This window comes from Phyllopteryx taeniolatus, chromosome 3 (assembly GCF_024500385.1).
Source record: "Phyllopteryx taeniolatus isolate TA_2022b chromosome 3, UOR_Ptae_1.2, whole genome shotgun sequence".
Classification (NCBI taxonomy): Eukaryota; Metazoa; Chordata; class Actinopteri; order Syngnathiformes; family Syngnathidae; genus Phyllopteryx; species Phyllopteryx taeniolatus.
This window is the reverse complement of record NC_084504.1, coordinates 13,390,325-13,415,020: the sequence shown is the minus strand read 5'-3', so window position 1 is coordinate 13,415,020 and position 24,696 is coordinate 13,390,325. Positions and strand designations below refer to the sequence as shown.

At 44.3% G+C, this 24,696-nt stretch overlaps 1 protein-coding gene across 6 annotated transcripts in view; it reads right to left on the bottom strand.

Moving 5' to 3' along the window:
• Positions 1-9,773: 9,773 nt before the first annotated feature.
• LOC133474891 (uncharacterized) overlaps positions 9,774-24,696 on the bottom strand; it is a 45,384-nt gene continuing 30,461 nt past the window's right edge. For 5 of the 6 annotated variants that reach the window (XR_009787652.1, XR_009787656.1, XR_009787658.1 and 2 more), the window contains exons 11-12: positions 22,731-22,961; positions 9,774-10,725 (exon numbers count right to left, since the gene is read on the bottom strand). The gene's annotated coding sequence lies outside the window, so the exon portion shown is untranslated. Of the gene's footprint in view, positions 10,726-21,976; positions 22,962-24,696 lie in introns of those variants that run through there. The other variant, XR_009787653.1, reaches the window with a different exon arrangement.

Here is a 24,696-nt window from a genome sequence, read left to right as displayed (position 1 = left end):
AAAGACATTTGTTATTGTCAGTACTGAATGTACTGTAGTACAGTGGACCCCTGCTATTCGCGGGGGATTGGGCTGGACCGCGAATAGAGAAAATCCGCGGATAATTGACACCCGTTGTAATAGCATTGAAATTAAGTAATTAATTAAAACCTCCAAAATACCACCAGTAAGCCTTTTTGGGGTTGGTTCCCCCCAAAACGGAAAAAAAAAGGAACAAAACAAGCGAATCAGGGTTATGCCACAAATGGGACGAGTCTTCCGGCAAAATATTTCTGCCACCGCAAGTACTTCCGGGGCTCACAGTCGCCATGGTGTCAGAGTTAGATTTTTGTAAATACGATCTGCCAGTCAATGCTTTGGCATGCTCCAGACATACAAATTAAAATTTCAAAGATTGTGTCGTCTCTTGTCGTTGATCAAAGAATGAATGGGCTCTAGTGAGCTAAAATTAATAGCTATGCGAGCTACACATTAGACGATCGCTCCATATTGAACTCAAGTATTGACGTGGATGAATTTGCTTTAATGATACGATTCAACTCGTTTGGCAACATTTTCAGTGTGCCTTGAGTGAATTGTAAATAATCCAGTCATTTTGCATAGAGATAAACGGAGCAGAAGAGGCAGTGCGAGATCAGTCCTGAAAACCGGAAGTGCGTGGCATAATTGAATCCGTGGGTGCCGAACTGCAATTATGCGGGGTACACTGTAATCATGTGTTAGATCTGTGGCTTTAAGGGGCATGGCCTAGTGATTAAAGTCGGGAGCTGGAGTTGGAATCGCTTCTTGCGAGCGTTCTCATTTCTCTCTGTGTTTGACTATTTGTGCCGTTCAATAAATGACGGAAAGCGCATCAGCGACTGAGGCTGTTCTTGCCCATATGAGGGCAGGACACTATCTTAATTGCTTCATTTTTTTTAAAAGACACTCGAGTGGCGCTGTATCTGAAGCTCACTTGTACCTCAAATTTTGTCTCAACACAAAGCAAAGAAATCAACCAAGCGACGGCTCCTAACTTCAAAAACTCATAAGTCGGGGAACTCGTAAATCGAGGTATTAATGTATAGGCCATGGGGCAACCTGTTAAATTTTGGTGTGGATCCAGGAAATGTAATATTTGTTGACTTTATGATTTTTGTTTGTTAGGGAGTTACTAGGACCTTTCGTAAAGGGTTGAGGTGTAGGCCGAAGTACAAACCATTAAACTAACTATGGATACAGGATATTGTTTTTAATTTTTGCTGACATAATTTTTTTTTCATGTTCTCATCTTTGTTTGTTGGGTGATTTAGCAGGACCGATGACGTTTTGTGGTATTTTTTGGGGTATTACGATTTTCATTGTCATTGTGTTCTCATCGCTGTTTGTTAGTAATTTAGGAGTACTTTTGTGACGTGTTTTTGGACGGATGCGACACCGGCCAAGGTACATTCCTCTAAATATAGGTGCAGATCCATCCATCCATCCATCCATTTTCTGAGCCACTTCTCCTCACTAGGGTCGCGGGCGTGTTGGAGCCTATCCCAGCTGTCATCGGGCAGGAGGCGGGGTACACCCTGAACTGGTTGCCAGCCAATCGGAGGGCACATAGAAACAAACAACCATTCGCACTCACAGTCATGCCTACGGGCAATTTAGAGTCTCCAATTAATGCATGTTTTTGGGATGTGGGAGGAAACCGGAGTGCCCGGAGAAAACCCACGCAGGCACGGGGAGAACATGCAAACTCCACACAGGCGGGGACGGGGATTGAACCCCACACCTCAGAACTGTGAGGCTGACGGTCTAACCAGTCGGCCACCGTGCCGCCGGTGCAGATCCAGGAAATTGTTTTCCACTTTTCTTGACGTTGTTTTTGTCTGGTGCAATTATGTTCTCATTGCTATTTGTTGCTGATTTAGCAGAACTTTTGTGACATTTTGTGGAAGGATGCGACACCATTCAAAGTACAACCTTTCAACTTTAGGTGTGGATCAAGGAAACTGATTTTTTTCAGTTTGGTTGACCTTATAATTTCGTTGACATTATGTTCTCATCGCTGTTTGTTAGCAGGACTTCAATGATGTTTTGTGGATGCGCCACAGGCCAAGAAGGTACAACCTGTTAAATTTATGTGGGGATCAAGGAAATAGCTTTTCCTTTGGGTTGACAGTGTGCAATAAAAAAGAGATGCCAACCCCCCTGATTTCCTGAAAAGCCTGAAAGGTGGAAATAACACTGACTTCCGATGGACGTCTAGAAGATCCTTCATATTCCAAAGTAACAATGCACCCTCTGTGAGCGGTCTTTTTTTACTCACCACACAACAATCTATTTTACATTGCCTGTAAAAGCTAACATTTTTCGTTTTCCAATGCCGGTGCTGTTTGAACAGAAGAGCGATATGGACAAAGGTGGAAAAATGGGGGACAGAGTACCTGTTAAATTTTCCACTTTCGTAGCTGTAACACAGGAGGGCTGGAGGCTGTGTGTATGCAAATGTGTGACAGGATTATTATTTGACACTCACTTGTGTCGAAACCAATTGTCACTGTCCTACCAAATGCTGTCACTGATGCCATCTAATTAAGGGATGTTACGCAGTCGTGACAATAGTCCGCCTTTCCTGGTTACTGTGTAAAAAGCAAAGGCATATAAATGCTTGCTCTTCTGATGTTGCTACCTTGTGGAAACTGCGCGGAACATGCAAACAATTCTGCATGTCACTGTCAAAGCTCCCAGTTGCGGCAACATCACACATTTGCTGGGTTCTCTTTTAAAAGGCACAAGAGGATAAAATGTAAGAATCTGTGTGGAAAAACTCTAAAATTTGTGCATGGTGCTGTTTTAACACTGACACACTTGTAGCAAGGTCATGCCTTTACTGGGTTCTGTGTAAAAGGCCGTAGCGGACCAATAACCGCTCTTCTGCTAAGACGACTTAGCAGAAACTCTGTGAAAGATCCTAAAAATGATGCGTATCACTGTGTGAATGCTCACACAGTCGCACCAGTATGCCGCTTTTGCTGGATTTTGTGTAAAAACCAAAAGCAGATAAATGCTGGGGGGTTTGATGCGGCTATTTTGCAAAATTTCTGTGAAAAAGACTCAAAATTCTGTGTGTTGCTGCATAAAATATCTGGTTTTTGCTAGGTTCCGTGAGAGAGACACTGGCAACAAAAAGGCCAGGATATGATGATGCAGCTATTTTGTGGCATCCCTGAATGAAGATGCTGAAGGACCTGTCTAACTGGTGTAGACATCTCCGAGACAGCACCCGGGGGAGCAAAATATTGCTTGCACTCACACCCGGAAGATGTCTGAGCGACATCTTCAGAAAACGTGATAACCAATTCACCCATAAATCGCTGATATAAGCCTATATATCACTTAACAGAGGAGGGGGCTTACGACATCAACTATCTCCTACTTACAATGCCGTTCTTTCGTCCATTCCAAAGAAACTCAATAATTCTGCCTTCAACAAACAGCACGGCCTCCTTGACCATTAGGTAACTCCACAACCACTTTATAACTGAATGTAATACGAATGAGGGAGTTTCCACCCAACAACTCTGGTGGACGCACAATGGCCTCTCGACCAGGCGGCTTCTCTGCTCTCCCCCTTTTTTGCATTCCAAAGGAATGATTCCATATGTGGTGTGGGGCATGCCTCTAAGTTGGAGCATAAATAGTTGCGTTTTCCACACAAACACTGGCTAGTATGTCCTAACTAAGCCTTGTTGCATGAACTGGTGAAGCCTGCTCGGATGAGAGGCGAAACATCTAAGACAAACAGAACAGTCCAGTAGCGATCGATTCAATGCCCTGAGAGTACAAATACAGTACTTCATTACTGTACTTAAAGTACAGTTTGCAATTTAAAAATAAAACAAAAAACACTTTTTGTCATATTTTTAAAAACTGTCAGTATAAGTGGGCATAAGACTAGCAAACAGTGGAAAAGCGAAGAGACCTCAGGCACCTGTGAGGATTCAGACACGTTTCTGCTCAACAGAACATGAACAACTTTATCACCTCTTTTTGATTTTTAATTGATTGTACAGTCCAAAAAAATAAAACTTCAAACAGATAATATTTAGTGTTATAGAATAAGTCAGTATGCAAACGTAGCAGCCGTGGCTAACGTCTGCTTCTTTTCAGCGCTAAGGCTAGCCTAGTAATGCTCGCGCTGCTATTTTGTTGAAGCTGGATATGCGTTCTCTGTGGCTGTTTATCATGACTACGCACTTTCCTAATTGTGTTCCATTATGAATGGCCATGTTGAAGAATCACGCTCATGTACTTTAGAAAGGGCCGTGGCTTTGCTCAGAGACTCAAGGGGTGGGAGGCATTAGTGAAGTGAGGCTACATTCAAATCTTGCTAGCAGTTTTAATGCCGCAAACTTCCCTTTTCAGTAGCTTTTTAAGGTATCTGTACTTGAGTATTTTTTTTTGACAACTTTGTACTTTTATTTTTTACATTTTCAAACAGATATCTGTACTTTCAAGTCCTTACTTGATCAAAATAGACTCATTACTTTTTCAACTTCTGGGATGGCAACACAAGGTAAAAAATAAAAATGTAAATTAAATAGAGACGTAAGGTCATCTGCTGTTGAGATCTTAATGGATTGGGATCTTAGGGTCTTATAAGGTGGAAAAAATAGCGTACAGAATGTACAGAATGTGACTACACAGATTTCATAAAAATAGCAGTCGAAAAGATGTGTGAGACCCCCGTGTGCCACCCAGACTCCACCCACGTCACTCACGTTATGGTTTCAGTGGAACTGATGAGTTTTTAGGTCACGGGTGACATTGGCAAGATTTTACGAGACCCCTTTGCATTGTGGAACTTGGAATATCTTGTGTGCCTCTGAGAAGGAAACAGGACACTGGACACTTGTGAGAGGCCCACACAGCAAAGCTTATTTACAGACAACACCAGCTGCTCATCTCAGCTTCATTTTTAGAATGGATGGAAACCTCGCACATGAGAAGCTTCAAGCAACAGATAGCAAGTTGACTTCAAGGCAGCGTTCAGTAAAATAGCCATGTCCCAACTCAGTGGCAATTTGAAGGCTCATGACTTCGCAAAGGAACAGGAAAAGCTGTAAAATAAGGCCCATAAGGCAACTATCCTTTGAGGACTGAAGTCAAAATATTAGGCACACTCGAATTAGCAAACGAAAGCCAACACAATAATGCTTAAAATATTATTAAAAATATCTCAAATAAAAACCAAAGACAAAATTCACAAAAAACAAACATGTATTAGGGTAAATTACACAAATATTATGCAGAAAGTAGACTCATGAGAAAATACTAAAAAAAGTAACTCAAGCAAGATGGGGTTTTAAACAAAACATTCAATGAAAAATACACAAATATTAGAAAAACACACATAAATGTTCGGAGAAAAATACAAAACACAAAATGAAGAATACTTAAGTATTATAAAGAAAAAATACACAGCCCTTAGAAAAAAATATTAAAAGGACACAAATGTAAGAAAAATTCGCAAATATTTGCACACAACCATAACAAAAACAAAATGACTAGAAAAATTGAAAAATATTGGAAAAAAACTTTTTTTTTTTTTACAAAAATGCCAAGTATTTGAAAAAGATACTAGACAAAAAAAAACACAAATTACAAAAAAATACATAAATATTCATCCATCCATCCATCCATTTTCTGAGCCGCTTATCCTCACAGGGTCGTGGGAGTGCTGGAGCCTATCCTAGCTATCATCGGGCAGGAGGCGGGTTACACCCTGAACTGGTTGCCAGCCATACATAAATATTACACAGGAAATACAAAAAATATTACAAAATAAAATATTAGATAAAAATACAAAAACAAATGAAAAATACACAAATATTTGGAAGAAAATATAAATGGAAAATATTTGATTTAAAAAACTAAACATTACCAAAAATATTAGATGAAAAATACTATAATATCAGTTTTGTTTTATAATAATACATTATGTCGCCTCAAGACCGAAAGTCTGAATTATTTTTAGACTAATGAGTGAAAATAGTTACGTTAGATACATTTGAGTAATCTTGTTCTGTTAAAAATGGATCGCTGCTAATGCTTCGGTGCAGAAGGAATTGGTCAGCCACATAGGTAAGTGCATGTATATCCATCCATCCATCCATTTTCCGAACCGCTTATCTTCACTAGGGTCGCCGGCGTGCTGGAGCCTATACCAGCTATCTTTGCTACACCCTGAACTGGTCGACAGCCAATCGCAGGCCACATACAAACAAACAACCATTCACACTCACATGCACACCTACAGGGAATTTAGAGTCTTCAATTAACCTCCCATGCATGTTTTTGGGATGTAGGAGGAAACCGGAGTACCCAGAGAAAACCCACGCAGGCACAGGGGAGAAGATGCAAACTCCATACAGGGTAGGCCGGATATGAACCCGGGTCCTCAGAACTGTGAGGAAGATGTGCTAACCAATCGTCCACCGTGCTGCCGCATGTAGATCCATTTTTGCCTATTGAACTGTTTTGTCAGCTGATAGTTTTATTTATTGCATCACTCATGACCTTTGAGAGACTTTGGAAATGTGATTTAACCAGTCGTTTGCTTTTGTGAAGTATTGAAGGATTTTTGTCTGGTCGTGGGATCATTGTAAGAACAGACTTTGATGTGTCGTACCATTTAAATCAATGAAAGCGTAATAAATTAGCCATTTTTTTAGCATATTGAATTAGTGATTAGACATGATTTTGTTGTGGTGTTGTGCTGATGTTGCTGCGCAGCGCTATATGACAGCAATGTAAGATATAATACCACTTTGAACGATGCACTGTTTGATAACTCAAGCAAGATGGTCTTTTTTTTCCCCCTGAAAAGTAATGATTTTGGAGATGCAAGAATTCCGCCCGAAAGCATCTGATGTCGTCTTCTTCTTTTTTTTTTTTTTTTCAAAAGATACAAAATTATTACACCATTTCATCACTAATTTGTTTACGTTAGTGCTGCTATGATTTCTATTATGTAATATTACCCCCCCCCTTAGTTTTCCACATATGTTCGCCTTAAAAAAAGCATCCAAAGGTGAGTGCGGTCACCGCCTCTTGTATAAGGCCCATTCTTAAATTAATGTCCTCCATTTAGTTTTGGCACAGGAAGTGACACATGGGGCGGCGTTTGATGTGTCTGTCTCTTGGAAAGGAACCGACTGGACGCTGAGTGTTACGTCATTGTGCTAGGGCGGAGGATGGCGTCCGGCATCTGTTAAAACAAAAGCAATGCAGAACAGAATCATAAGCGTGGGGGGAAGGATAACAGTTGGAGTAATTTGTCTGGAAGAAAAGGGTCAAACTGTTCAAACGGTCGTTTTTTGTGTTTGCTCAGCAGAGCGACACTGACGGCTTTTCTTTTAGAAGACGATGCAGCATTTTGCATGTGAATACAGTGAACAATGTGTGTATCATTTGTTCCTTCCATTTTCAAGGGAAATAAAAAAATGGAAAAATGTGATTGATTATTTTGTTTTTTAAATTAACCCAAAGCCGAAAAAAATGCCGGATGAAAACAATTGGGTTTATATGACCTGGAACTTTGGTAACAAGAATAAGTAAAGCTACATTGCCTTAAACTGGCTGTTAAATTTTTCGGCAAATAACAAAATAGTCGGTCATGTTTTCATTTTTCTTATTTTCGATTGATGTTATTTTTCATTTTTGTTCCCATTTGACAAAAGACTTCAGATGGCTATGTTAGCTTCTGGTGCGCCCTGATAGCTACCTAGCTGCTGGCTAACTAGCTAACAACTGGTGTAATTTTCGTATTTTGGTCTCGTTTATGTTCGCATTCCCATTGGCTTAATAGGACTCTCAGCTTGAGCCGGTATTAAGCAACCTTTTGTGAAAAAAATTACTGTTGACTGCTATGTTAGCTTCTGGGGCTAGCTGCTAGCTAAATGGCCACAAGGTAGATAACTGTACACTGATTTTATTTCGGAATTTTGGTTCCCATTCCTGATGTCTTGAGAGGACTCTCAGCTGGACGGAGCCGGCATTAGGCAACTCTTTGTGAACTAGGAACTTTAGACGGCTTTGATAGCTTTTGGTGCTCACTGATAGCTACCAAGCTGCAAGCTAGATAGTGGCACAGTGATTTTATTTTGGTATTTTTGATGAAGTGCAGTGCCATGTTCACTGAGTCATCCACAGACCTGTTTACTCGGTGGACAAACTGCAGGGGGTCCTGTGACACTCTTGAGGTGGTCCAACACAATGCGTTCAAAGGATGCGTTTCATGACCACATATGTCAGGGCAACAGGCCTGTAGTCATTCTGACCCGAGATTGCAGGTTTCTTGGGGACTGGGATGATGGTGGAGCGTTTAATACAGGATGGTACTTCAAACAGTTCCAGAGATCTATTGAAGATCTGTGTGAAGACTGGAGCGAGCTGGTCCGTGCAGACTCTGAGGCAGGATGAGGACATAAGGTCTGGGGCCGCCGCTTTATTGATCTTTTGTAGTTTGAAGATACGTCTCACATCCTGTTCATGAATGGTCAATGCAGAGGTGTGATGGTGGTCAGTGGTACGGCTAGGTGGGTGTGGGGTTTGAAAGTGTCATTTTCAAATCAGCAGTAGAAGGTGTTGAAGTCATCAACTAGTCCTCTTTTGTTCTCCGCTTGGGGGGATGGTCGCTTGTAGTTGGTTAGCCATTTTAATCCTCACCAGACAGACTTAGAGTCGTTGGCAGTGAACTGTTTTTCCAGCTTTTCTGCATAATTTCTCATTGCAATGTTAACTTCTTTAGTCAGCTGATTTGTAGCGTGATTGTACAGGGCTCTTTCCCCACTTCGATAGGCGTCCTCTTTAGCCTGACAAAGGCGCTTAAGTATGGCAGTGAACCACGGCTTGTTGTTACTGAACATGAGAAATGTCTTTGTTGGTACACACACATCTTCAGAGAAACTGATATAGGATGTGACAGTGTCCGTATATTCATCCAGGCTGCCAGTTGAAGTTTCAAAAACACTCCAGTCTGTGCAGTCTAAACAGGATTGAAGTTGTGTCTTTGCTTCATTGGTCCACTTCTTCGCACATTTAAGTTTACGCCTTTATGTTGGTATTAAGACAATTAAGCAGTGATAGGACTAGCCCAGAGCTGCACGGGGGGATAGCATGGTATGCGTCATTTCGCGTCGTGTAGCAGTGTTGAAAGGGAAAACTTGGTTGTACTTTGTGTTTAAAATATATATGATGTAACAGCATTCCTGGAACCTTTTTGACACATCCCTTGGTTTGGTTTCATGGATGGATGCTAATCACTTTTCGAGGGTTAAGAATACAAAGCAGGTGCTTTGCAAACACTGAGTCAGCATGTGGACGCCTCAGCCTTCAAGTTACGATTTTGTCATATTACAAATAACACACCAAGGGTAAATAACAACTATGTTTGAATTGAGGCAAAGAAAGTTCACAAGTAGAACACAGTTTGACTATAGGGAGTGTTCCTCTATGGATATGCTTAATGAATAGTATCATCATCATATATCCATCCATCCATCCATTTTCTGTTCCGCTTTATCCCCACAAGGGTCGCGGGCGTGCTGGAGCCTATCCCAGCTATCTTCAGACGAGAGGCGTACACCCTGAACTGGTCGCCAGCCAATCGCAGGGCATCATCATATATTTATATATATTAAATATTTACAGTGGGCACGGAAAGTATTCAAACCCCCTTAAATTTTTCACTCTTTGTTATATTGCAGCCATTTGCTAAAATAATTTAAGTTATTTTTTTTCTACATTAATGTACACAAAGCACTCCATATTGACAGTAAAAAAAAAACAGAATTGTTGAAATTTTTGCAGATTTATTTCAAAAGAAAACTGAAATATCACACAGCCATAAGTATTCAGACCCTTTGCTCAGTATTTAGTAGAAGCACCCTTTTGAGTCTTTTTGGGAATGATGCAACAAGTTTTTCATGCCTGGATTTGGAGATCATCTGCCATTCCTCCTTGCAGATCCTCTCCAGTTTTGTCAGGTTGGATGGTGAACGTTGGTGGGCAGCCATTTTCAGGTCTTTCCAGAGATGCTCAATTGGGTTTAAATCAGGGCTCTGGCTGGGCCATTCAAGAACAGTCACAGAGTTGTTCTGAAGCCACTCCTTCGTTATTTTAGCTGTGTGCTTAGGGTCATTGTCTTGTTTGATATTTTCATGCTTTTTTTATATTTACTTACAATAACTTTGTACTGTACTGGGCATTTTAGGCCATGAAGAAAATCCTAGAAAATTAATAATTTTGTACTGTACAGTAATATGGGTGCATAAGGCCTCAAAAAAGTGCTTCAATGTAACGGACAATCGGCTATATCGGACGACCCTCCGGCCCCTATTAGACCATTCTATTGAGGTTCAACTGTATAAGCTTTACTACCATTCATCCTGTCTATTTGCACAGCTCCCGTCTCCTTTACAGTATCTACCATTAAATCCCACAGTGGGGCCGCACCACAGCGGAGCCTGGTACCGCACATTAAGTCATGGTGCCTTGCAAAGGCGCCCGAGACAGGCCGTGTAAGGCGAGGTGGGGTGGAGTGGGGGGGGCTGATATACAAGCCAGGTTGTCGAGCCGTGGGTGGGGGAGAGCCAGGGCCTCTTCACTGGAGGTGATAGATGCGTGCCAGGCCAGCCATTAAAGGTGCAGTACAGCTGGATTTATCTACCGGGACCAATTCCTGGTTTCCTGGGAGAGAAAGGCAGAGGAGGAAAAACTTGTGCTACCAGCGCTGCTGGAATGTAGCAATACTTCATGGAATTTAAGGATTAGTAGAATTTATTTGTGGAAAATCAAATTTAAGACTTTGTAGGAGACATACTGCATTATGCATTTTTTTTTTGTTCACAATTTCTAGTGTCTTACTAATATATATGTGGAATTCTTTTGTAAAAAAAAAATAATAATAATAAATAAATAAAAAATCAAGAATCAGTTACAGGACACGCTAAACAGACCAAGTAAAAGTACATACATTTGAGTACTCCCCACAGGGGTGTGGACAAGTCACATGACTTGGACTCGAGTCATGAATTTGATGACTTTTGGCTCAACTTGACAATATGTTAAAAGACTTGCAACTCAACTTGGACTTGAACAGCAGTGATTCATGACTTCACCTAGACTTGAACCCATTGACTTGAAAAGACTTTGAACTTTGACCAAAGCACAGAAATCCAATACTTCATAGCTTTCTCTAGCTACAGCTGTATGTGAAACCCTCTGCTTTAATATAGTAAAATATAGTTAGAGTCAACATAATGCTGAAGATCTAGAAGCAGTACTTCATCCTAATTATCTGTTAATAGTTCACACCCTGTAGAACACACTTTGGTCCAGGAATTGACCCAAAGGTCATTCTTTCACACACTACCTAAAGTGATGGTTTCATTTTTTAAAAAAAACAAAAAAAAAACAGCACAACATAAATCAGCAATAAATGTGACAGCTAAAGAAATGTACACTTTCCAAGTTGTCATCCATGCACAGGGCTGTCATGGCCCCTACTCCACCTGCCTGGAGGTTATATGTCACGCTTGTAAAGTGATATCATTGTGTTAGTATCAGAGCATTTTTCTAATTCTGTCATGAACATGGTTAGGGCGACGGCGAGGAACGCAAGGCAAGAACATGGTGGACCCAATTGCAGGGAAGCAGGGAGGCAAGGCAGGAGTGCGGGAATCTCAAAATAATAATATTTAATCACAATGATAAAACAACAGGCGACTATGACAAAAACAACAGGCGACTATGACAAAAACAACAGGCGACTATGACAAAAACAACTGGCGACTATGACATGGCAAGACATGTGACAACGACAATGAACCGACGAGAACTGAAAGAATCCAGGGAACTAAATACAAACAAATTGACGAGACAACGAGGAACACCTGGACAAGACGAGTGGCTAGAGAGAGCTGATTGGTCAACACAAAGTAGACGAGAACAGGTGGACACAACAACCTAATGAGCACACGACAAACATGGAACACAGGAAAACATGGAACAAAACTAAACAACCCAAACCAAAACACAGACCATGACAGTACCCCCCCTCTAAAGGAACGGATCCCAGACGTTCCCCAAACAACAACCAAAAAGTCACCAACCCAGGGTGGGCGGAAGGGGGCCTGGAGGAGGGTACAGAGTCCACCCCTCAGGTCAGTCTGGTGGCCATCCAGGCCACCCGAGGTGAGGTGCTTGGCTGAGCGGGTCAGGAGGTCGTCCAGGACGCCAAGCACCAGGGTCTTTACAGGGCCATTCAGGCGGACGGCCACGGTGCCGAACCCAATGGTAATGCAGGGGCCAGGCAATAGGGTTGGGTGGCGGCCGCTGGACGAGCGCCGCCGGAGCGTGGTCGGGTGGCGGCCGCTGGACGAGCGCCGCCAGAGCGTGGTCGGGTGGCGGCCGCTGGACGAGCGCCGCCGGAGCGTGGTCGGGTGGCGGCCGCTGGACGAGCGCCGCCGGAGCGAGGACGGGTGGCGGCCGCTGGACGAGCGCCGCCGGAGCAAGGACGGGTGGCGGCCGCTGGACGAGCGCCACCGGAGCAAGGACGGGTGGCGGCCGCTGGACGAGCGCCACCGGAGCAAGGATGGGTGGCGGCCGCTGGACGAGCGCCGTTGGAGCAGGGTCAGGTGGCGGCCGCTGGACGAGCGCCGCCGGAGTAGGGTCGGGTGGCGGCCGCTGGACGAGCGCCGCCGGAGCAAGGACGGGTGGCGGCCGCTGGACGAGCGCCGCCGGAGCAAGGATGGGTGGCGGCCGCTGGACGAGCGCCGTTGGAGCAGGGTCAGGTGGCGGCCGCTGGACGAGCGCCGTTGGAGCAGGGTCAGGTGGCGGCCGCTGGACGAGCGCCGTTGGAGCAGGGTCAGGTGGCGGCCGCTGGACGAGCGCCCCCGGAGTAGGGTCAGGTGGCGGCCGCTGGACGAGCGCCGCCGGAGCAAGGATGAGTGGCGGCCGCTGGACGAGCGCCGCCGGAGTAGGGTCAGGTGGCGGCCGCTGGACGAGCGCCGCCGGAGTAGGGTCAGGTGGCGGCCGCTGGACGAGCGCCGCCGGAGCAAGGACGGGTGGCGGCCGCTGGACGAGCGCCGCCGGAGCAAGGATGAGTGGCGGCCGCTGGACGAGCGCCGTTGGAGCAGGGTCAGGTGGCGGCCGCTGGACGAGCGCCGCCGGAGTAGGGTCAGGTGGCGGCCGCTGGACGAGCGCCGCCGGAGCAAGGACGGGTGGCGGCCGCTGGACGAGCGCCGCCGGAGTAGGGTCAGGTGGCGGCCGCTGGACGAGCGCCGCTGGAGCAGGGTCAGGTGGCGGCCGCTGGACGAGCGGCGCCGGAGCAAGGACGGGTGGCGGCCGCTGGACGAGCGCCGCCATAGCAGGGTCAGGTGGCGGCCGCTGGACGAGCGCCGCCGGAGCAAGGACGGGTGGCGGCCGCTGGACGAGCGCCGCCGGAGCAAGGACGGGTGGCGGCCGCTGGACGAGCGCCGCCGGAGCAAGGACGGGTGGCGGCCGCTGGACGAGCGCCGTTGGAGCAGGGTCAGGTGGCGGCCGCTGGACGAGCGCCGCCGGAGTAGGGTCAGGTGGCGGCCGCTGGACGAGCGCCGCCGGAGCAAGGACGGGTGGCGGCCGCTGGACGAGCGCCGTTGGAGCAAGGACGGGTGGCGGCCGCTGGACGAGCGCCGCCGGAGCAAGGATGGGTGGCGGCCGCTGGACGAGCGCCGCCGGTGCGGGAGCCTGGCGCAGCTGCCGAGGAGCCGGAACGGGAGCCTGGCGCAGCTGCCGATTAGCCGGAACGGGAGCTGCAGTCGCTTCCTCAGCCTGCCGCCATTGAGGTATGGGAGTAGAGGGTACGGGAGTGGAAGAGTGCACAAGGTCTCGGGAAGGTGAACTAGGAAAAATGGCTGGTACTGAACATGGCTTGGGGGCAGGTTTGACTAGACGTGACTTAATTGGAGCCGTGGAACAACGTGTGGGAACAGGTGAAAAATCAAGTGATTTGTGAACAGGGGGGAAAAAACGAGGGGGCAAAATTTGACCTTTACTTGGGCGCCTCCGTTGGCCACCACGCGGCGGTCCCGGGTAGATGGCCAAACGGGTGCCCAAGAAAAGGTCAGAGGGAAAGGATTTGGACTCACTGGGGTTGGAAACGTGGAAACGTGACAAAAACTGACGAGGACGGGATAAACTAGGGAAGGAACCAGAAAAATCTGTGTCAGAGTCAGAATCCGACAGGAGGTTAACTAAATCAGGGCCATCTTCACAATCAGAAAAATCTGAATCTAAAGAAACATGTGGATGTACAATAGTAGGGCATGGTGAATAGCTAGGACAAGTGGGGGGACCCGAGGAAAAGGACAGAAAAGACTGAATGATAGGGCTTACTGGAGGAGGGTAGGTATGGATGGCAGGCTGAGGACGGTGGGAGCCAGTTTGGTGGCGTCCAGGGTGACGCCATGTTCTTCCCGCTGGGTCCTGTTCTGGTCGGTTCATTCTGTCATGAACATGGTTAGGGCGACGGCGAGGAACGCAAGGCAAGAACATGGTGGACCCAATTGCAGGGAAGCAGGGAGGCAAGGCAGGAGTGCGGGAATCTCAAAATAATAATATTTAATCACAATGATAAAACAACAGGCGACTATGACAAAAACAACTGGCGACTATGACAAAAACAACAGGCGACTATGACAAAAACAACTGGCGACTATGACAAAAACAACTGGCGACTATGACATGGCAAGACATGTGACAACGACAATGAACCGACGAGAACTGAAAGAATCCAGGGAACTAAATACAAACAAATTGACGAGACAACGAGGAACACCTGGACAAGACGAGTGGCTAGAGAGAGCTGATTGGTCAACACAAAGTAGACGAGAACAGGTGGACACAACAACCTAATGAGCACACGACAAACATGGAACACAGGAAAACATGGAACAAAACTAAACAACCCAAACCAAAACACAGACCATGACAAATTCAAGTACGAATACAGACCAACAGTATCGGTGCATCCCTACTTTACACCACAAATGTCAAAATTGAGGCCCACTGGCATGGTGAAAATATATTGAGCTTTTCTAGATATGGAAAGGTGCAAAGAAACTATAGACAACTAAAACAGTAACAAAAGAATTCTCTTCATAATGGCCCTGTGAATAAAGATACAGTGGAACCTCGTTTTAACAGACCCTGATTTAAAGGATATCAAAAGTAATGGACTGCCAGGATAGTACATGTGTCCAAAAATAGTTTCCAGTTTTCACTTAAACCGACGCTGACAAAGTCTGTAAGTTCCAGAATTGTCCACTGTTGTTTACTGGTGCAATATAGGCAGAAACTGGGACACACGTATTTCCGGGTCACAGACATACAATATGACCACCAACAGACATGCCCGTCCGTGCCTATGTGGCAGCCATGTTAAATATGGTGACATTCCATCGGAGGAAATGTATTGAAATATGGTAGCCATGTTGAATGTGGCAACATTTCCAGGCATTGCACTGACGTGGTGGCCATGATGGCAGGAGTCCCATCTATTGTCGCATACAGGTCTGCGCAGAGAGAGCGCATATGGCAGTGGTGTCTAAGAAAAATATGACACACAAATCTCTGAAGCATGCTATTTTTGGTACAGTAAGTAAGTAGTTTTTGTCAAGACGTTCGTCGATGGCAGTGGAATTGGAAATAGGAAGCCCACTAATTCCTCCCGGCTCATGAAAGAAACCCGCCTCAACTATCCACTCGTCAACGACGAGGACACCAGTGTGGTAAGTTTAGATAAACTTTTCGAACATTTTCAAGCTTTTTTATATTTATTTACAATAACTTTGTACTGTACTGTGCCTTTTAGGCCATGAAAAAAGTACATAATAATTTTGTACTGTACAGTAATATGGGTGCCTTTGGCCACCCAAAAAAAAAAAAAAAAAAGTGCTTCAATATAACGGTCAATCACCAATAGCGAACGGGGGTTGCCATGGTTGGGTATAAAAGGAGCTTGCCTGAATTGCTCAGTCATTCACAAGCAAAGATGGGGTGAGGTTCACCTCTTTGTGAACAAGTGTGTGAGAAAATAGTCGAACAGTTTAAGGACAATGTTCCTCAACGAACAATTGCAAGGAATTTAAGGATGGCTATGTTAGCTTCTGGTGCGCCCTGATAGCTACCTAGCTGCTGGCTAGCTAGCTAACAACTGGTGTAATTTTCATATTTTGGTCTCGTTTATGTTCGCATTCCCATTGGCTTAATAGGACTCTCAGCTTGAGCCGGTATTAAGCAACCTTTTGTGAAAAAAATTACTGTTGACTGCTATGTTAGCTTCTGGGGCTAGCTGCTAGCTAAACGGCCACAAGGTAGATAACTGTAGACTGATTTTATTTTGGTTTCCATTCCTGATGTCTTGAGAGGACGCTCAGCTGGACGGAGCCGGCATTAGGCAACTCTTAGTGAACTAGTAACTTTAGACGGCTTTGTTAGCTTTTGGTGCTCACTGATAGCTACCAAGCTACAAGCTAGATAGTGGCAGAGTGATTTTATTTTGGTATTTTTGTCCTATTTTTTTATTTTAGATAGCCAATCGAAAATTGAAAGAACAACATTGAATTCAGTAAATAATTTATGTACCACTAAGGGAGCCTGAGTACCACTAGTGGTACCTGTACCACACTTTGAGAAGTGATCTAGGCAATATAAAATTTTTATTTTTAATTAAAAAAAATTTATTTTTTTTGCAGGCGGAGGATGTGATGGATGAACACAGGACTGATTCGAAGACTGCTGTGTAGAACTGCCTCAACAGCTCCTGTGGCAGCCCGTGCTTCCTCAGAAGCTGCAGGAAGTACATCCTCTTTTTGAGGATGGAATTGATGTTGGTCTCCCACTTCAGGTCTTGAGAGACTGTAATTCCCAGGAAGTTGAAGGTTTTGACGGTTGACACAGGGCAGTTGGACAGCGTGAGGGGCAGCTGTGGCGAAGGATGCTTCCTGAAGTCTCTACTGTCTTGAGAGTGTTCAGCTGCAGGTTGTGTTGGCCGCACCACAGCTCCAGCTGCTCGACTTCCTGTCGATACGCAGACTCGTCACCATCTTTGATGAGGCCGATGACTGTGGTCTCGTCTTCAGAAGTTTGACAGCCGGGTGCGTTGAGGTGCAGTTGTTCGTGTAGAGAAAGAAGAGCAGCGGAGAGAGGACACATCCTTGGGGCGCCCCGGTGCTGATGGTGCATGTGGATGAGGTGGTGTCCCCCAGCCTTACCTGCTATGTCCTGCCTGTCAGGAAGCTGTAAATCCATTGGCAGATGGCAGGCAAGACGCTCAGCTGGAGAAGCTTGGAGGAGAGGATTTCGGGGATGATGGCGTTGAACGCAGAGCTGAAGTCCACGAACGGGATCCTCGCGTAGGTCCCCGCGCCGTCGAGGTGTTCTAGGATGAGGTGCAGTGCCATGTTGACTGAGTCATCCACAGACCTGTTTAATCGGTGGACAAACTGCAGGGGGTCCTGTGACACTCTTGAGGTGGTCCAACACAATGCGTTCAAAGGATGCGTTTCATCATTCATTCACAAGCAAAGATGGGGCGAGGTTCACCTCTTTGTGAACAAGTGTGTGAGAAAATAGTCGAACAGTTTAAGGACAAGGAATTTAGGGATTCCATCATCTACGGTCCATAATATCATCAAAAGGTTCAGAGAATCTAGAGAAATCACTGCATGTAAGCGGCAAGACCGAAAACCAACATTGAATGCCCGTGACCCTCGATCCCTCAAAAACTGACATCAATTTGTAAAGGATATCACCACATGGGCTCAGGAACACTTCAGAAAACTGATGTCAGTAAATACAGTTTGGCGCAACATCCGTAAGTGCAACTTGAAACTCGCTGCCGGCTTCTCTGGGCCCGAGCTCATCTAAGATGGACTGATGCAAAGTGGAAAAGTTTTCTGTGGTCTGACGAGTCCACATTTCAAACTGTTTTTGGAAATTGTGGACGTCGTGTCCACCGGGCCAATCCGGACAGTTATGGACGCAAAGTTCAAAAGCCAGCATCTGTGATGGTATGGGGCTGTGTTAGTGCCAATGGCATGGGTAACTTACACATCTGTGAATGCACTATTAATGCTGAAAGGGACATACAGGTTTTGGAGAAACATATGCTGCCATCCAAGCAATGTCTTTTTCATGGACACCCCTGCTTATTTCAGCAAGACAATGCCAAACCACATTCTGCACGTGTTACAACAGCGTGGCTTCGTAGTAAAAGAGTGCGGGTACTAGACTTGAAAATGTGTGGTGCATTATGAAGCGTAAAATACGACAACGGAGACTCCGGACTGTTGAACAGCTGAAGCTGTTCATCAAGCAAGAATGGGAAAGAATTCCACCTACAAAGCTTCACCAATTAGTGTCCTCAGTTCCCAAACGTTTATTGAATGTTGTTAAAAGAAAAGGTCATGTAACACAGTGGTAAACATGACCCTGTCCCAGCTTTTTTGGAACATGTTGCAGCCATAAAATTCCAAGTTAATGATTATTTGCTAAAAACAATCAAGTTTATCAGTTTGAACATTAAATAGCTTGTCTTTGTAGTGTATTCAATTAAATATAGGTTGAGCATGATTTGCAAATCATTGTATTCTGTTTTTATTTATGTTTAACACAACGTCCCAACTTCATTGGAATTGGGGTTGTATGACCATCTTGTATCACATAAATGACTAAGTAAACACTGCTTTAAAGATTGTCAACTTACAACAGATCTTTCTTGTCTGGGTGGCGCTTTTCTACCTTAGGTACTCAAAGCACTTTACCACTGTTTCTTCATTCACCTACTGATGACGCAGCATCAGGAGCAACTGGGGGTTCTGTATCTTGCTTAAGGATACTTGGACATAGTCGCAGGGGCCGAGGATTGAACCCACAACCTTCAGGTTGAGCGACTACCACTCTACCACCTAAGCCATGCCGCGCCCATGCATGTTTCTCTGGCTGTAACAACTTTTTGTTTGTACAGTGGATATTAAAAGCCAAATTTGGAGGGACGTCCAGTTCTCTGGTCACTGTTGTGCCCCATTTTCTCCAGTCCATGATGAAGTGCGTCTCCTGACTAATACATTTGAACATGGCGTGTGCTGTAAAACGTGACTACAAAAATGTCAGGAAAAGCCTACAAGAACTTATTAACTTTATTTGGGGTTCATCAGAGGCACTTTAAATGGTAGCAGGTGAGTCTGAGTCCCATTTAACACTCCTGCGCTAGAAGAGGGTGTGCACACTTGTGCAGTCACATTATCTCAGTTTATTTTTACTCCCCCTCTCCATAAGATTTTTTTTTTTCAATTGAGTAATACAGGCTGAAGGTTACAATGGTGGAAAAAGTTTTGAAATTATTTATCTTGGTCACATTTTTTATAACAGAAACCTGGCCTTTGAACAGGGTTGTGTATATCCACTTTGTATATATATTTATGTATGTATACATACAGTGGCTGAAATAAGTATTTAACACGTCACCATTTTTTCTGATTAAATATATTTCCAAAGTTGATATTGACATGAAAATTTCACCAGATGTCGGGAACAACCCAAGTAATCCATACATACAAAGAAAGTAGAACAAATAAGGTCAAAAATCAAGTTGCGTGAAATAATGTGAAATGACACCGGGAAAAGGTATTGAACACGCCAACTGGTATTTATTAAATTTTTTGTACAAAAGCCTTTGTTTGCAATGACAGCTTCAAGATGCCTCCTGTATGGAGAAACTAGTCGCATACATTGCTCTGATGTGATTTTGGCCCATTCCTCCACACAAGCAGTCTTCAAAGGTTCCGTGGGCTTCTTTTATGGACCTTGAGTTTCAGTTCTTTCCATAGATTTTTGATTAGATTCAAGTCAGGTGATTGGCTGGGCCATTCTAGCAGCTTTATTTTTTTCTTTGAAACCAATATGAGAGTTTCCTTGGCAGTATGTATTGGATCTTTATCGTGAAGAAATGTCCACCCTCGTTTCATTTTCATCATGCTCGTAGATGGCAGCAGATTTTTTGTCAAGAAAGTCTTGGGACATTTGCCCATTCATCCTTCCTTCAATAATGTGAAGTTTACCAGTACCGTTTGCTGAAAAGCCGCCCCACACCATCATGTTCCCACCTCCGAACTTCACCGTTGATATGATGTTTTTAGGGTGATGCGCAGTGGCATGTCTCCTCCAAACGTAGTGTGCATTATGGCATCCAAACAGTTCCATTTTGCTCTCATCTGATCAGACTATACTCTCCCAGTATTTAACTGGCTTGTCCAAATGTTGTTCAGCAAACTTTTAACGAGCTTTGACATGCTTTTTTTCCAGCAATGGGGTCTAGCGTGGTGAGCTTGCATACAGGCCATGGCGGCGGAGTACATTACTCACTGTCTTCCTTGTGACAACAGCACCTGCTAATTCCAGGTCTTTCTGAAGCTCTCCACAGGTGGTCCTTGGCTCTTGGACAACTCTTGTGATTATTCTTTGCACTCCTCTGTCAGAAATCTTGCGAGGAGCACCTGATCGAGGCAGATTTATGGTGGTATGATTGGCTTTCCACTTACGTATTATGGCCCGAACCGTGCTCACTGGAAAATTCAGAGGCTTAGCTATGCGCCTGTAACCAATGCCATCGTTACGTTTTGCAACAATTAGTTTGTGATGGTCTTGAGACAGCGCTCTGCTTTTACCCATCATGAGATGTGTCTCGACCCACACCTTGACAATGAGACCTTCTTGTAGGCCATCAATTCGGACTGAACCAGCTGATATTCATTTGCACTGACAAGGTGCTGGATTGCTGTTTGATTATTGATAGAGTTTAGTTGTTGTCTTGGCTTTCCATGCCTTTCTGCACCACCCTTTCTTCATGTGTTCATTACTTTTTGCCTGTGTCACTTCACACAACTGAGCTTATTTGTTCTACTTTGTTTGTATTATGGATTACTGGGGTTGTTCCCAACATCTGGTGAAAATGTCAGGTTAATAGCAACTTTGGGAACTATATTTAGTGAGAAGAATTGTGACGTGTTAAATACTTATTTCACGCGCTGTGTGTGTGTGTATATATATATATATATATATATATATATATATATATATATATATAGTTTGGGTACCACTGCCCTAGAGCAAACATCTCAGGGATAAAAGGAATGTGTACGTCTGCATTTCAAGGTCAAGCCCTTGCGGTTTATTTACTCAAAGGCCGTTAAAGTGATGGGCCCACCATAGGATTGTTTTGTGCTCTGGAGGTGTGGTTCATTTCCCACTATTCAACCTCCACGACGGGTTTTGTAAGCGGACCCTGCGGCTCATTGTTTCAACGTGTTCATTTAAGATGTTAAAAAAGCGCCGCGTCACAATGGCAGAGAAAATAAAGCCCCGCGAGAACTTTGAGGTTCTTTTTTTGTATTAAAAACTGTCCGCGGTGACCTGAGCTCGACCACAGGTTTTGCATGGAGTTATACAACAGCTGAGCATTGTGTGCCATCACAAAGCCTACCACCCGCCAATTTGCTACGCTCCATTAGAGGCCCAAAAGAGGCTGTCCGTGAGCTCAGGTCAGCAGGCATCAAAGGAGAGTGTGTGCGTTTAGTTTTTTTTCTTTAGCTTTTCTTTTTGGGTGCTTCCACAAAGGGTGATGAGAACATGTGAGGAGAATATACACACGAAAAACGAATAGCCCTACCGTGTTCCCCCGCTATATGGCAGAATTTTAATACTACAGTGGTAGTAGTAGAAGTGACCTGACTTCTGAGGTTTTTAAGATACGAGCTGTCGTTCGGTCGATTTTCTGCTTTGACTTGCGAGCAAAAATTTGAGATACAATCATTTATGGTGACAGTGAACTCAACTCACTTCACAACAAGCAGCAGTTTGGCAGATAGTGAACAATTCTTCAAAAAAAGAGGCTTAAACGTGAAGAATTAAACGTGTATTTCAAATAACCACATGGCTTTGCATCAATAAAGTCCATTAAGCTTAATGCTAACAAACAATGAAAATGCCATAGACACACTAACAAATAGTATCGGTGTCACTGTGTTATAACGGATATCAGAATCAATCATCTTTATTTCCCAAGTATGTCAAAAACACACAAGGAATTCGTCTCTGGTAGTTGGAGCTGCTCTAGTACGACAACAGACAGCGACTGTGACAAAATATACTTTTAGGACATAAAACCACAAAATGGAGAGTCATTGAGCAATTAAAGGTTACCAGAAATGTGGTAATGCTGATACAATGACAATTGTGGAAATGATGCAGAGTCCTCAAGCAATTCAAAGCAGTTTGAAGTAACTAATAGAGCCATATTCTGGTGCAGTGACCATTGTGTAAATGTTTCAGAGACTTCAAAAAATGTAAGCAGTTTAAAGTGAATAGTAGTGCGATAATCTGGAACAGTGACAATTGTGCAAATGGTGCAGATACTGCAGTTCTCAAGGACAAGTGGCCATTCTAGGTTAACAATAGATATGCAGATAGTGCAGAGTGACAAGACTAATACAGTGAGTCCACGAATAATGTGGTAATGTTTCAACAGAGATGTGGGAAATTGGCAGCATATTACAATGGAATTGTAAATCATCTGTTTAAGAAGTTAATGGCAAGAGGGAAGAAGCTGTTGGAATGTCTGCTGGTTTTGGTTTGCATTGTTCGATAGCACCTACCTGAAGGAGCTGGAAGAGGTGGTGACCAGGATGTGGAGGGTCCAAGAGGATTTTGCATGATCTTCTCTTAGTTCTGGCAGCGTGCAAGTCCCCAACAGTGGGTTGGGGAGGTACCGACGATTTTTTTCGGCAGTCCTGTCTGCCCGTTGTAGTCAGAGTTTGTCCTTTTGCCGTTTGTGTAGAGAGAGAGGAGTAGCGAAGAGAGGGACGCATCCATGGGGGGCCCCGATGCTGATGGTGCGTGTGGATGCGTGTCAACACAAATGGGTCAGAAACACATTTACAAAGACAATATAACAATTCTCACATTCTTGATCTTTTCAAAGAAAAACTAACATGACTGAGAAGCTGAGACCATCTCCATGTATATCTGTATGTCTGTATTATACTGGGCGGCACGGTGGCCGACTGGTTAGAGCGTCAGCCTCACAGTTCTGAGGAGCGGGGTTCAATCCCCGGTCCCGCCTGTGTGGAGTTTGCACGTTCTCCCCGTGCCTGCGTGGGTTATTCCCGGGCACTCCGGTTTCCTCCCACATCCCAAAAACATGCATTAATTGGGGACTCTAAATTGCCCGTAGGTGTGAATGTGAGTGCGAATGTTGTTTGTTTGTATGTGCCCTGCGATTGGCTGGCAACCAGTTCATGATAGCTGGGATAGGCTCCAGCACGCCCGCGACCCTAGTGAGGAGAGGCGGCTCAGAAAATGGATGGATGGATGTATTATACTGCTCCCAGGTGGCCAAGGCGCACACACCAGAAGGAGCAGCACAATGTCCACTGAATTGAAGCAAAAAAAAAAAAAGATTAAATTTTTTAAGTGTATAAGAGGATGTCCGATATCAGTGTTTTGAGTTACAAAGGTTATAATAGAAATAATTAAACTCATATCTCAATGGAGCACTGTACTACTTGCATTCAACAAACATACTGTACCCAACGCTTCTGTGTTAATTAAAACATTTTTTTAATGAGTCACCAAGCAAGTCTGACTTCAGAGTTGTGCACCTTCATTGCAATATCATGTTGTGCCACAACCTAAAGGGCAGCACTGAGCTCGAATGGAAGACAGAGTCAGAGAAGAAGATTAAGAAGAGGCAGAGAAGGACCTTGACAACTGTAAGCTCCGTAATAGTCATTGTTCCCACAGAGCAGAGAGAATATATGCCTGTGAGTATTGCTGCAGTCTCTTTTTGCTTGTGGTACTGCTCTGTGTGTTGTTCAAGTAGCAGTTGTTTGAAGGTTTATAATTACTATAATATCTATGTTCCATTAAACCATATATGGCTTTTCGCATTATATGTTAGCATTACGCTAGTAGACTTTCAGTCGGCGAAATTAATGGTTTGGTTGGTTGTGTTTAAATATACAATGAATAAATTGAATGGTCTTTTGTTGGATGTGCCAGTTTTGCACTCCACTTCAACTGAGTGAAAAATGAATACGTTGAACCAAGCACGCGTCGCCTCTTATTTGATAACTAGTCGAGCGAGTCTTTTTGTCTCCTCAAAATGCTGTTATAAGGCCATCTCCCACTTTTTGACTGTGAGAAAAGTGAGAATAGGTGCTAAGGAATCCTTAAAAAAAAACAGTGTTTGAATCAGTTTAAGTGTGTTTTAATATGTTTCAAGTGTGTGGGAGAGGTTGTCTCTCAAAATGAGGAATTTTTACTGAGCAAGGGTGGGCCTGGAACGTATCCTCTGCTGTAATTGGGACTTCACAGCAATTTATTTCTTAGGGGGAAAATTGATTCCAAAAGGACTTGGCAGAAGGGATGTAAGACCTTTTTCCTATATTCCTAATACTTGACAGTATTTGTCATCAATTTGTTTAGCCATACTTATAAAATGATAAATATGCAACTATTTGGATAAACAAATTTGGCTTCCCCTCGCAGGGTGTTGCCCTCAAAAAGGGAAACGTGTCACACCTCTCCAGCACCACGGGAGCTTTTTGCACATCCTCAGCG